This window comes from Pseudophryne corroboree, chromosome 9, assembly GCF_028390025.1.
Source record: "Pseudophryne corroboree isolate aPseCor3 chromosome 9, aPseCor3.hap2, whole genome shotgun sequence".
Classification (NCBI taxonomy): domain Eukaryota; kingdom Metazoa; phylum Chordata; class Amphibia; order Anura; family Myobatrachidae; genus Pseudophryne; species Pseudophryne corroboree.
In genome coordinates, this window is record NC_086452.1 from 67068468 (window position 1) to 67083837 (window position 15370).

The window sequence follows — 15370 nt, forward strand, 5'->3', positions numbered from 1 at the left end:
CGGAGAGGACTGTGGAAGCGGAAACCTCCGCAAATGCACCAATACAATGAAACAATACTAAAGTGGCCTAGGCCGCAACATACGGCAGGGCCGTCACTCACGAAACCAAGAGAGAACCTCAATCGACTGCCACAGGTAACTTAGGACCAGAAGAACTCCTTGGGACCAGGTGACTAACTCCAAGATTAAGGAACTCAGAGAACTGGAGGGACCAGACACAGCTAACCAGGAACAGACGTTCACCAAACATAAGCAGCATGCAGGAAGCTATCACCGGCGTCTGTGTGAGGCACTGAGGAGGCATTTAACAGGGAACCATCCAATCAGAGTACAGAGCCTAATTACAATAAATGTCGTGCAGCTGCCTTGCTGCACGACCAGAGAAACATGTGTGATCATTTTAATTAATCAACCCTGCAACGGGGAACGCGGTCCGCCTGTGGCGTCCCCGTTGCTAAGGTCCCGGCGGCTCGGCGCGCCCGGCGTCCTAGTGTTGCTAGGGACCCGGCGGCTCAGCGCGCACGGCGTCCTAGCGTTGCTAGGGACCCGGCTGCTCAGCGCGCACGGCGTCCCTAGTTGCTAGGCGCCGGGCAAGGAGGAAGCCCCAGACCGCGGCGCCTAACACTTTCCCTGGACCTCGCTTTTATCAGGAGATCGTCCAGGTAAGGAATTATATTGACTCCTTGCTGTCGGAGGACCATCATCTCCGCCATCACCTTGGTGAATACCCTCGGTGCCGTGGAGAGTCCGAACGGCAACGTCTGGAACTGGTAATGACAATCCTGTACTGCGAATCTCAGATAAACTTGATGAGGAGGATAAATGGGAACATGTAAGTAGGCATCTTTTATGTCTACTGACCATGAAGTCCCTTTCCTCCAGACTGGAAATCACTGCCCTCAGAGATTCCATCTTGAACTTGAAAATTGCAGGTAGAGATTCAGTGTCTTCTGGTTTAGAATCGGTCTGACCGAGCCGTCCGGCTTTGGAACCACAAAGAGGCTTTAATAAAACCCTTCTCCTTGTTGTGACAAGGGAACCAGGACAATGACTTGATCCTGACACAACTTTTGTATTGCTGCAGCTACTACTTCCCTGTCTGGGATAGAAGCTGGTAAGGCCGATTTGAAAAACCGGCATGGGGGAACGTCTTGAAACTCCAGTTTGTACCCGAGGGATACTATTTGTAAAATCCACGGGTCCAGGCCAGATTGAATCCAAATCTGACTGAAAAGGTTTCAGACGTGCCCCCACCTGAGCGGACTCCCTCAAGGGAGCCCCAGCGTCATGCTGAAGATTTGGCAGAAGCAGAGGTTGATTTCTGCTCCTGAGATCCTGGAGACGCTGCAGACCTTTTTCCTTTTCCCCTTCCTTTACCCGCAAAGAAGGGGGAACCTTTACCCTTTTTGTATTTATTGGGCCGAAAGGACTGCATCTGAGAGTGATGTGTCTTTTTTGCCGGCGCAGGAGCATTAGGCAAGAATGACGACTTACCTGCGGTAGCCGCAGAAACGAAAGCATCCAGCCCATCTCCAAACAATGCCTGGCCCTTATACGGGAAAGCCTCCATATTCCTTGGAATCTGCGTCAGCATTCCATTGGCGAATCCACAATGCCCATCGTGCTGATATCGCCATGGTAGCGGCTCTTGATCCCAAGAGACCAATATCTTTCATGGCTTCTAGCATGTACGCAGCAGCGTCCTTCAAATGACCTAACTTTAGGAGAATCTCGTCTCTATCTATTGTGTCAATGTCTGAGGACAGGTTTTCTGACCACTTTTCAATAGCACTACTCACCCACGCACAGGCAATGGTAGGCCTGAGTAGTGTCCCACTGGCCACATAAATAGATTTCAACGTAGTCTCCAACTTCCGGTCTGCTGGGTCCTTAAGTGAAGCCGTCCCAGGCGCAGGGAGAATCACCTTATTTGTTAACCGTAACAGGGCACTGTCTAAAACGGGGGGTGACTGCCACCTTTCCAGTCTTCTGCAGGGAAAGGGTAAGCTACCTGAATCCGTTTGGGAATCTGACATTTCTTTTCAGGATTTGCCCAGACTCCTTCAAAGATAGTGTTCAGCTCATGAGATGGAGGGTACGTTACGCTACTTTTCTTTTCTTTGTAAAAGTAAGCCTTCTCCTGTGGTAAAGGAGGGGCCTCCGTAACCGCTAACACCTCTTTTATAGCAACAATCATGTATTGAATGTTTTTTGCTAACTTTGGATCTATTCCCCTGGAATCACTAGTGTCGACACAGCAGAGTCCGTGTCGGTATCAGTTTGTACTACATCTGCAAATGACCTTTTATGTGACCCAGAGGGGTCCCCTGTGGATGAAAAGGCAGAACTATTAAAAATCACATCTTCGACTGATTTTCTCCAGCTTTCTGCATGAGACTCAGACTTATCCAATTTTTTACTGATATTTTTCACACTATCACGTAATTCTTTCACCCATTCAGGCTCATGGTGTGCCAGCAGCGCCACCACATTACAACTCTGTGTCCCTAACATGGCTCCCTCAGGGGAAGAGCTCCCTGCCTCAGACATGTCACCCACGTGTACAATCACACCACAGACACTCGGGGGCTTATAGGGAACAGACCCACAGTAAAATCTGTCAGAGGGACACAGAAAGGGATTTGCCAGCTCACAACTCAGTGCCCCTGACAGAAAAATCGCTGCCTGTAGCGCTTATAATGTCAAATCACATAAATTGAGCACAATTTACACCTTGCCCCCCCTTTAATACACCCTGATACTTGCTTCAGAAGTGGAGGAAGACCAGCGTTTCTTCCCCAGCAGCTTGCATAGGAGAAAATGGCACTGAGCAGTGTGCTGACTGACTGAGGAGGAAGCCCTGCCCCCTGTAATGGCGCATTTCCCCTTCGAAAACCTGAGGTATTATTTATACTGGCGAAGGTGTAGGATTGTGCCACGGCATAATATGCTACTTTTTTGCCAGCTAGAGTAGGTTTTCATGCTGACCAGTGAGCCCCCCCCCCCCCCCCACCCCACGCCCTGCACCCTGCTGTGCGCTGTGTATGGATAGCATGTCCGCGCAGCGTTCCCGCTCACTGCGCGGTACCTTGAGCCGTCACGATGACTGGAGGTCCCTCTTGCAGATCTCCGGTTATAATACTCACGCTTCTTCTGACTTCTGGCTCTGTTAGGGGGGTGACGGCGTGCTGTGGGAGTGAGCGCATAGCCGCAGCTAGTGTTCAGTACCCTTCAGGAGCTAATGGTGTCCTGTCAGACAGAAGCAGAGCCATGAAACTATTCAGGAAGTTAGTTCCTGCTTCTGCCCCATCAGTCCCACGAAGCAGGGAGACTGTTGCCAGCAGTTTCCCTGAAAATAAAAAAACCTAACAAAGTCTTTCAGTGAAACTCAGTAGAGCTCCACTGGAGTGCGACCAGTCTGCCTGGGCACATTTTCTAAACTGAGGTCTGGAGGAGGGGTATAGAGGGAGGAGCCAGTTCACACTCTAGAAAAGTCTTAAAGCGCCCATGGCTCCTGCGAAACTATCTATACCCCATGGTACTGAAGTGGACCCCAGCATCCTCTAGGACGTATGAGAAATAAAGGAAAGACCAAGGGGTGGATTTACTAAAGTTTCTTAAACAAACAAGGTGGCATTTCCCATAGCAACCAATCAATGTTTGCGTTGAGCCAGGACTATAAGCCAGGCGGATCTAGGTGCGAGGCGAATTTGGGATTGTTAAGTAGAATCAATGGTGCAAGCGAGGGAGCCAATCAAAATTGTTGCATGCGAGACAACAATGACACGTGGTGGCTGCCTCCACGCTGGTATGGTGCAGACACTGCCACACAGTTACAATAGTTATACCCCTTTTCCACTAGCTCCTTAAAACACTGGTAAATGTGCGGGGGCGTGCATTTACCCGTGTTTTTCCCTAGTGGTAAAGGGTTCCCCGGCAAATTCCCGGATCAAGTGATCCGGGAACCCTACACGGGTAGCTGGCCGGGTTGAACACGTGTTCAACCCGGCTAGCTGTCTAGTGCGAACGGGAGCCGTGGCGAGGCGACACGGCTCCCGTTCACAGTGTATAGGGAGGGCGGCGCTGGGAGATCATGTGATCTCCCAGCGCCGCCCCTGCCGCGTCAGTAGCAGCGTCACCAACCCGGCAATATGACGGGTTGGTGAGCGCTGTTTAAAAGGGGGCTGTAGCACGGGTCGCAGCCGCGTCAGGCGACACGGCTGCGACCCGTGCTAAGTGGAAAAGGGGTATTATTAGGCTGACCCACAACCCACCACACCCCACGCCCCATCAGATACGTTTTTGGAGAAGACTGTCAGTTTATTTCTGAGGCATTCTTTGGCAGATATAAAACAAGAAGAGATTTACAGTAACGGAATTTTTACTTTGGAAAAGCAATAACAGGCGTAGGAGGATGTTCAATTAATCACATTGATGGACCTCACTCAGGATACATGAAGCTTCCGTACAGTTTAGTAGCTCCTCTTTGATTGTATCTAACAGGTGTGGGTATCAAATAACAGGCTGCACTGTGAGGTCAGGTAGATTCCCTGCTATAGAATTCACTATTTTGACATTTCAAATCAGGTTACTCCCCACACATGGGGGAAATGTTGCTGATCAATCTGTGTCAATTTTACAGCCCAACAATTTGTCAATACATTTATATTTATGTCACTAAGGGCCTAATTCAGACCTGATCGCAGCAGCAACATTTTTCTCTAATGGGCAAAACCATGTGCACTACAGGGGGGGCAGATGTAACATGTACAAAGAGAGTTAGATTTGGGTGGGTTATATTGTTTCTGTGCAGGGTAAATACTGGCTGCTTTATTTTTACACTGCAATTTAGATTTCAGTTTGAACACAACCCACCCAAATCTCTCTCCGCACGTTATATCTACCCCCCCCCCCCCCCCTGCACTGCACTGCACATGGTTTTGCCCATTAGAGAAAACTTTTGCTGCTGCGATCAGGTCTGAATTAGGCATTAAATTTGGTAGCTAAGTGAGACTTTGTTGTCCTCGATTCCAGTGATTATGGCTATACATTAGATGTCTATTCCAGGGACAGTGATATCCCTATAATGGCACATAGAGTATACAGATTATTACCATATATAGTTACAATGAATGATATATAATAATCTGTATACTGTACGTGTCATTATAGGGTTATCACTATCACATGAATAGACAACTAATACTGTATATAGTTACAATGAATGATATATAATAATCTGTACTCTACGTGTCATTATAGAGTTGTCACCATCCCTGGAATACTTACATTATGTATATCCACAATGGAACATAGGATGTAGTTATGAGACGGCGGTCAGCATACCGACGCCGGGATCCGGACTGCCAGAATGCCGACAGGGGCTAGGCTATTCCCACTCGTGGTGTGCACGATACCCATGGAGTGGGAATGAAATCTGTGGCGAGCGCATCGAGCCACCGAGCCCGCAAGGGGCATCGTTGCGCTCAACCCCCTCTCGGCATTCTGGCGTCCGGGATCCCGGCGTCGGTATGCTGACCGCAGGTATCCCAACCGCCGGTCTCGTATACCCAACCCTGGAAGATATATAATAATCTGTTTATTATACACATATGTTTAGGGATGGTACCCAGCAGCAGTAGGAAGTACCATCACCGGGTTTTGTGTGTGTTTGTTTGGTCTACTTTTTAACTGTTGTAACTGGCTCCATAACCAGGAAGAAATCAGTGACATCATTTCAGAAATTAATATAATAAACATTTACAATTTGGGCTGATTCTGAGTAGAGACCAAAGCAAAAAGCAAGTAACTTTGTATCTGGCACAAACAATGTTGCAATACAAGGTTATAATACATTTAAAAAAATATTATTATTTTTGCATGCAGCATAAATACTGTCCGCTTTTGCATGTAGCCCACAAATGCTGGACAGCTTTATTTTTACACTCCCAAATTAAAATCTCACAGCACATTTTACATTTGCCCACCTGCAGTGCAGCGTGGCTTGTTCCAGATACAATGTTAATTAATTTTATTTTTTTTGCTCCCAATTCAGAATCAGCCCGAGTACAGACACCTCTTTCATAGATACAAAAAGCACCAATTAAACATGCTCAATTATCACTGTCCCTGGAATTTATGGGTAATGTATACCTACCATAATTTTTTTTTTTTATATATATATATAATACCCTGTATGTGTAATTATAGGATACCCCTGTCCCTGGGAAAGAAAGCTAATATAAAACCACTTTGTAAAATATAATAATCTGTATACTCAATTTGTGTTCTTAAAGATTTTTCACTGTCCCTGGAATATACAGCTAGTGAATAACCACACTGGAACATATACTGTGTATATAATAATCTGTATACTGTATATGCGTTCTCATATGGTTATCACAGTCCCTGGAATATACAGCTAGTGAAATACCACACTGGAACATATACTGTGTATATAATAATCTGTATACTGTATATGCGTTCTCATATGGTTATCACAGTCCCTGGAATATACAGATAGTGAATTACCACACTGGAACATATACTGTGTATATAATAATCTGTATACTGTATATGCGTTCTCATATGGTTATCACAGTCCCTGGAATATACAGCTAGTGAAATACCACACTGGAACATATACTGTGTATATAATAATCTGTGTACTGTATATGCGTTCTCATATGGTTATCACTGTCCCTGGAATATACAGCTAGTGAATAACCACACTGGAACATATACTGTGTATATAATAATCTGTGTACTGTATATGCGTTCTCATATGGTTATCACAGTCCCTGGAATACACAACTGTATAATGTAAATCTTACAGCATAACCACCAAGGAAGATACATCTAATCATCTGTATGGGTTGGGGTTAGGATTCCGGCTCACCACAGGTTCTATTTGCACTCTATGGGTGCCGTGGACACCCACGAGTGGGAATAGACCCGCCAGCTGGGATTCCGGGTGGCGGCAGTGTCAGTGGTCGGGATTCCGGCGTCCGTATCCTGACCGCCGGGATCCCTACTGACGGCAAAAAAACGACATCCCATCTGTACGCCCTAGATGTATTTTTATAAGGTTACCACTGTCCTTGGAATATGCAACATAAAACCACCACAAAAACGATATAATAATCTGTATACTACACGTGGGACCTAATTCATGTTTGTATGCAATTGCGACTATCTAGGCTACGGAAAAGAGACGCCACTGAAGCCATTCGCAGTTGCGCACACATTTGCAGTCTATATGATAAACGAGGAACAATTAGGGTAAGGGTTGGACTATGGCTGCATAGACTGGACACGGCACTAGCGACGTAGGCTCCATGTTTTCGCATGTACGACGGCAGATACATGCCCCAAAAATGGCCATGACACGCCTGCGATTTCCCAACCACTCCCCGTTATCACCTCCAAACGATCGCTTCCTGTCAATCACTTCTCCATGAAATCATCATTGCGAGTGAGATTGCAGCGGCACCTTGACGTATGCATATTGCGATTGCAACACGTGCGCAGTCTGCTGATAATCGCTCTGTTGCGTGAACATAGGCTATTTCGTAGAAACTTGAATTAGGCTCATGTTTTCTTATAGGTTTAGCACTGTCTCTGGTAAATAAAACTAATGTATAACCACCATGGAAAAAGTATATAATAAGCTGTACACTCGACATTTGTTCTTATAGGGCTATCACGGTCTCTGGCAAATACAGCTAATATTAGACTACTACATCTATGCAATATTAAGGACTCTGCCCCATTCTGTACCCCACCCAACCCTTCACCCCTATCTCTACACCGTCAGCACAACAAGGTCCCGGCTCCACAGAGATCTCTGCTTCCCACTGGTCAATACACTTCTAGGCCTTCATCCAGGGACTCTACCTCTTCTACCCTGGCTCATATTCTAATCTAGGCCACACACTAGTACACTGCCTCCAACCTCCGTTACAGCTCCTTATGTCTGATATGTGGCTGATATTTTGTGTCCTGTAGCACTGTTCATGCATTACATTTGTAGAAATTGCTTACTGTGACCACTGTAACCTATGTAGTTTGCCCAAGATGGCCGCCTTTGCCTGGTATTTTTGTGGGTAGAAAGAACTATCAGTGGATCTGATGGCCCTGTGGGTATCTTATTTTGCATCACACCCCCTGTGTTCAGTGATTCCCCATTGTCTACCCATCTCCACATAATGTTTATCCCACTATGTTGTGTGACCAAGATGGCTGCCTCGCTTGGTTACTTAGCGAGTGGTATAAACAATACATGGAACTGTTGATTCATTGGGTAGCTTATATTCCCTATGTCCTATACAGATAACTGAAGCTCTATGTATTTAAAGTGATCTAGGTATCTCATCTTATTCCTGTATTTCAACACCTCTGTATTATTCATATTACTTATCCAGCCTATTGAACCATGTAGTGTGCGCCCAAGATGGCTGCCATGGATAGGATGAAGGAGGAGTGGAATTGATGGTGACTTTCTGTGATTTTTTTTTGTCTTGCTCATTGTTACTACTATAATTATACAGCGTTGTGTTGCTTGTTTTATTTTTCCTCACTGTATGTATTATAGTGCATAGAAATTGGCTCCCACACTTCCACTGTATTATGTGCGAACATCCTCACATGTAAAGCGCTTTGAGTGCTATCAGACAAATGCGCTATATAAATAAAATTATTATTATTACCACCATGGAAGATGTATATAATAATCTGTATACTCATATGTTTTCTTATAAGGTTACCACAGCCAATAGATTATACACCTAATATAGAACCTCCGTGGAGGATATATATAATGAGCTGTATAATCTATATGTTTCTTATAGGGTTACCAGTCAATATATTATACACCTAGTACAGAACCACCACCGAAAATGTATAATCTATATGTATTTTTATAGGATTACCACAGTCAATAGATTATACACCTAATATAGGAACTCCATTGAGGATTTATATAATGATCTGTATAATCTATACATGTTCTTATAGGGTTACCAGTCAATAGATTATACACCTAATATAGAACCACCACCAAAGATGTATATAATATCTGTATAACCTATATGTATTTTTATAGAGATGTATATAATATCTGTATAACCTATATGTATTTTTATAGAGATGTATATAATATCTGTATAACTTATATGTATTTTTATAGAGATGTATATAATATCTGTATAACCTATATGTATTTTTATAGGATTACCACAGTCAATACTGTAGATTATACACCTAATATAGAACAACCACGGAAGATATATGTAATAATCTATATATACACTCTATGTGTGTACTTATAGGGTTATTACCGTCAATAGAATATGCACCTATGTCCTTTTGTTGGACAATATTACAAGAATATACACTTAACATAGAATCATAATGGACGATATATAGAATTATCTGCATACTCTATATATGTGTTATTATGGGGGTACCATAGTCAAGACATTATCACCAAGGAAGATGCATATAATACACTGCACATGTGTTCTTATGGGGTAATTAATTACTGTTCCTGGAGTATACACCCATTGTGGAAGATAGATAGAGATAAAGATATATATATTACAGTATGTATACCATATACTTGTGCTCTTACAGGGTAATGATCACCATCCCCGGAACACACAGTTGATGCATAACGACCATGGGAGATGCATAAAATAATCTGTACACTCGGGTTATATAATGAAGTGACTATATATATATATATATATATATATATATATATATATATATATATATATATATATATATATACACACAGACAGACAGACAGACACAGACACATATATCGGCCGCATGCACCCTGCGGTGTATAGTGTACATACAGGAGGGATATATATATATATATATAATCGGGATCCCACTCACCCCGGCTCCCGTCTGTCACCTGCTCCCCGCAGCCATCAGCCCGGCCACCTCACCTCGGCTCGCCGCTGCTGTGCGCTCTTCCCCGGGCCGGGCTCATCTCCCCGCCGGGCGCTCCGTCTCCTCTGCCAGCCGCGGGGAGGAGGCTTCTCCCGGCCTCCCGCGGGTCCTCTCAGCAGAATGGGGTGTACACCCGGCACCGCCCGCTCCAGCACTGAGGGGGTGAAATGATAAACCCAAAATGCCCCCAAATTGTCAGCCAGCTACGGAGAGCCCGAGCGATCAAAGCGACCGAGCTGATCCCCTCCCTCTCCCCTCCTCCCCTCTTTGTCTGTCTCCGGCCCCCTCCTCATCTTCACCCCCAGGACCGGGGCCACAGCTGCCGCACAACCTCTTGTCTGAGCAGACAGATCAGGGAGGGAGCCCCCACCTCTGATTTTCTTTGCTGCATGCACTATGTCTGGGGACTGCTACCTCCTGCACCCCAAATCTCACTGCATGCACTGTATCTGGGGGCTCCCTCCTCCTGCACTGGAAATCTCTACAATGCATTCACTATATACGGGGTCTACCATCTCCTGCACCCCCATATCTCCCCACTGCATGCACTGTGTCTAGGGGCTGCCCCCTCCTGCACTGCAAATCTCCACACTGCAGTGCATGCACTTTATCTGTGGGTCTCTCATCTCCTGCACCCTCATATCTCCCCACTGCATGCACTGTGTCTGGTGGCTCCCCCCTCCTGCACTACAAATCCCCACATTGCATGCACTATATATGGGGGTCTCCCATCTCCTGCACCCCTATATCTCCCCACTGCATGCACTGTGTCTGGTGGCTCCCCACCTCCTGCACTACAAATCCCCACATTGCATGCACTATATACGGGGGTCTCCCATCTCCTGCACCCTCATATCTCCCCACTGCATGCACTGTGTCTGGTGGCTCCCCCCTCCTGCACTACAAATCCCCACATTGCATGCACTATATACGGGGGTCTCTCATCTCCTGCACCCCTATATCTCGCCACGGCATGCACTGTGTCTGGTGGCTCCCCACCTCCTGCACTACAAATCCCCACATTGCATGCACTATATATGGGGGTCTCCCATCTCCTGCACCCCTATATCTCCCCACTGCATACACTGTGTCTGGGGGCTCCCTCCTCCTGCACTACAAATCCCCACATTGCATGCACTATATATGGGGGTCTCCCATCTCCTGCACCCCTATATCTCCCCACTGCATGCACTGTGTCTGGTGGCTCCCCACCTCCTGCACTACAAATCCCCACATTGCATGCACTATATACGGGGGTCTCCCATCTCCTGCACCCTCATATCTCCCCACTGCATGCACTGTGTCTGGTGGCTCCCCCCTCCTGCACTACAAATCCCCACATTGCATGCACTATATATGGGGGTCTCCCATCTCCTGCACCCCTATATCTCCCCACTGCATGCACTGTATCTGGGGGCTCCCTCCTCCTGCACTACAAATCCCCACATTGCATGCACTATATACGGGGGTCTCTCATCTCCTGCACCCCTATATCTCCGCACTGCATGCACTGTGTCTGGTGGCTCCCCACCTCCTGCACTACAAATCCCCACATTGCATGCACTATATACGGGGGTCTCCCATCTCCTGCACCCCTATATCTCCCCACTGCATGCACTGTATCTGGGGGCTCCCTCCTCCTGCACTACAAATCCCCACATTGCATGCACTATATATGGGGGTCTCCCATCTCCTGCACCCCTATATCTCCCCACTGCATGCACTGTGTCTGGGGGCTCCCACCTCCTGCACTACAAATCCCCACATTGCATGCACTATATATGGGGGTCTCCCATCTCCTGCACCCCTATATCTCCCCACTGCATACACTGTGTCTGGGGGCTCCCTCCTCCTGCACTACAAATCCCCACATTGCATGCACTATATATGGGGGTCTCCCATCTCCTGCACCCCTATATCTCCCCACTGCATGCACTGTGTCTGGGGGCTCCCACCTCCTGCACTACAAATCCCCACATTGCATGCACTATATATGGGGGTCTCCCATCTCCTGCACCCCTATATCTCCCCACTGCATACACTGTGTCTGGGGGCTCCCTCCTCCTGCACTACAAATCCCCACATTGCATGCACTATATATGGGGGTCTCCCATCTCCTGCACCCCTATATCTCCCCACTGCATGCACTGTGTCTGGTGGCTCCCTCCTCCTGCACTACAAATCCCCACATTGCATGCACTATATATGGGGGTCTCCCATCTCCTGCACCCCTATATCTCCCCACTGCATGCACTGTGTCTGGGGGCTCCCACCTCCTGCACTACAAATCCCCACATTGCATGCACTATATACGGGGGTCTCCCATCTCCTGCACCCTCATATCTCCCCACTGCATGCACTGTGTCTGGTGGCTCCCCCCTCCTGCACTACAAATCCCCACATTGCATGCACTATATACGGGGGTCTCCCATCTCCTGCACCCCTATATCTCCCCACTGCATGCACTGTGTCTGGGGGCTCCCCCCTCCTGCACTACAAATCCCCACATTGCATGCACTATATACGGGGGTCTCCCATCTCCTGCACCCCTATATCTCCCCACTGCATGCACTGTGTCTGGGGGCTCCCCCCTCCTGCACTACAAATCCCCACATTGCATGCACTATATATGGGGGTCTCCCATCTCCTGCACCCCTATATCTCCGCACTGCATGCACTGTGTCTGGTGGCTCCCCCCTCCTGCACTACAAATCCCCACATTGCATGCACTATATACGGGGGTCTCCCATCTCCTGCACCCCTATATCTCCCCACTGCATGCACTGTGTCTGGGGGCTCCCTCCTCCTGCACTACAAATCCCCACATTGCATGCACTATATACGGGGGTCTCCCATCTCCTGCACCCCTATATCTCCCCACTGCATGCACTGTGTCTGGGGGCTCCCTCCTCCTGCACTACAAATCCCCACATTGCATGCACTATATACGGGGGTCTCTCATCTCCTGCACCCCTATATCTCCGCACTGCATGCACTGTATCTGGGGGCTCCCCCCTCCTGCACTACAAATCCCCACATTGCATGCACTATATATGGGGGTCTCCCATCTCCTGCACCCCTATATCTCCGCACTGCATGCACTGTGTCTGGTGGCTCCCCCCTCCTGCACTACAAATCCCCACATTGCATGCACTATATATGGGGGTCTCCCATCTCCTGCACCCCTATATCTCCGCACTGCATGCACTGTATCTGGTGGCTCCCCCCTCCTGCACTACAAATCCCCACATTGCATGCACTATATACGGGGGTCTCCCATCTCCTGCACCCCTATATCTCCCCACTGCATGCACTGTGTCTGGGGGCTCCCTCCTCCTGCACTACAAATCCCCACATTGCATGCACTATATACGGGGGTCTCCCATCTCCTGCACCCCTATATCTCCCCACTGCATGCACTGTGTCTGGTGGCTCCCCCCTCCTGCACTACAAATCCCCACATTGCATGCACTATATATGGGGGTCTCCCATCTCCTGCACCCCTATATCTCGCCACAGCATGCACTATATATGGGGGTCTCCCATCTCCTGCACCCCTATATCTCCCCACTGCATACTTGCCTACCTGACCCTCTCCATGAGGGAGAAAATGCTCTGTTCCTGGACTTTCCTGGTAATGTATGATTGCCATCACCTGTGGTGAAACACCTTTCTTATCAATTAACTAGCTCACCACAGGTGATGGCAATCATACATTACCAGGAAAGTCCAGGAACAGAGCATTTTCTCCCTCATGGAGAAGGTCAGGTAGGCAAGTATGATTGCACTGTGTCTGGGGGCTCCCCACCTCCTGCACTACAAATCCCCACATCGCATGCACTATATATGGGGGTCTCCCATCTCCTGCACCCCTATATCTCCCCACTGCATGCACTGTGTCTGGGGGCTCCCTCCTCCTGTACTACAAATCTCACAGCATGCACTATATACGGGGGTCTCACACCTCCTGCACCCCCATATCCCCTCTGTATGCACTGTATATGGCGGCTCCCTCCTCCTGTACTGCAAATCTCACTGCATGCACTATATCTGGGGGACTCCGAACTCCTGCTCCCCCATATCTCCCCTCTGTATGCACTGTGTCTTGGGGTCTCCCACATCCTGCACCCCCATATCTCACCTCCGTATGCACTGTATCTGGGGGCTCCCTCCTGCTGCACTGCAAATCTCACAGCATACTATATCTGGAGGCCTCCCATCTCCTGCACCCCCATATCTACCCACTGTATGCACTGTGTCTGGAGACTCTCTCCTGCTGCACTGCAAATCTCAAGCATCTCATGCATGCACTATACCTGGAGGCTACCACCTCCTACACCCCAAATCTCCTCACTGCATGTACTATATATGGGGTCTCCCATCTCATACACCCCATATCCCCCCCTCCCCCCCCCCCACACACACACTGTTTGCATTATACCTGGGGGGTTCCATTTCCTGCACCCCAAATGTCCTCACTGCATGTATTATATATGGAATCTGCCATCTCTTGGCTGCACCTCATATCTCCCCACTGCAAGCACTTTATATGGGGACTCCCATCTTCTGTACCCCATATCTCCCCGCTATATACACCATATCGGGGGGGCTTCCACCTCCTGTTCCCCAAATCTCACGCTCGCACTATATCTGATGGCTCCACCTGCTGCACCCCTAACCTGCTCAGTTATTCTACTGGCAGTGCTCTTGTCTTTTTATTACTGCAATGTATCACAGTTTAATTTGATGTTACCTCTATACTTTCTACTGTATTGATTGTAAAATAAAGCTGAATTGGGATATGGTCATGTGTGGTGGTCTTTTTATGTTGGGGACAATGTCCTTTGTCCTTTACACCTCAGGGGTGCATCCCTCTATACTAACCTGCTAAAAATATTTTAAAGATTTCTGTACATAATCGCAAGAGCCATAAGAAGTACATATCTCAAAATAAGAGACCATAAAATAACTATAAAGTATGTAGAGGTTAATGGAACAATATACTCTCAATGTAGAACTGTCTAAACCACTATATTACTAGCAATCCTACATCTGTCAGTTAGCGTGAGGAGAAATCTATAATTGGGCGGCACTAAGGCACTGCTGCTAGCATTATAGTGTGTGTGTGTGTGCGCGTATGTGTGTGTGTCAGGTGTGTGAGCTTGGTCAATTTCAGTGTGTCTGTGTGCACACGTTGTGTGTCTGTGTGCTGTATGCAACAGTTTTAATCACTTTGAAATTAATTGAATATTGAAGGAATTAACAATAATTTTATTTGCATAGCACATTTTTACAGTAGTACATACAGTCCAGAGGTCACCAACACAGAGAGGTTTAACTGTGCAGAAAATACAGAGACCATGAATATAATACAGAGGATAACATTTGCAGAAAATACAGAAATAAT

At 47.3% G+C, this 15370-nt stretch overlaps 1 protein-coding gene across 2 annotated transcripts in view; it reads right to left on the reverse strand.

The window, feature by feature from the left end:
- Positions 1-10224, reverse strand: part of B4GALT2 (beta-1,4-galactosyltransferase 2) — a 235736-nt gene extending 225512 nt beyond the window's left edge. Inside the window, exon 1 of one of the 2 annotated variants that reach the window (XM_063939490.1) lies at positions 9960-10224. The gene's annotated coding sequence lies outside the window, so the exon portion shown is untranslated. Of the gene's footprint in view, positions 1-9906 lie in introns of both variants that reach the window. The other variant, XM_063939489.1, reaches the window with a different exon arrangement.
- Positions 10225-15370: the final 5146 nt, after the last annotated feature.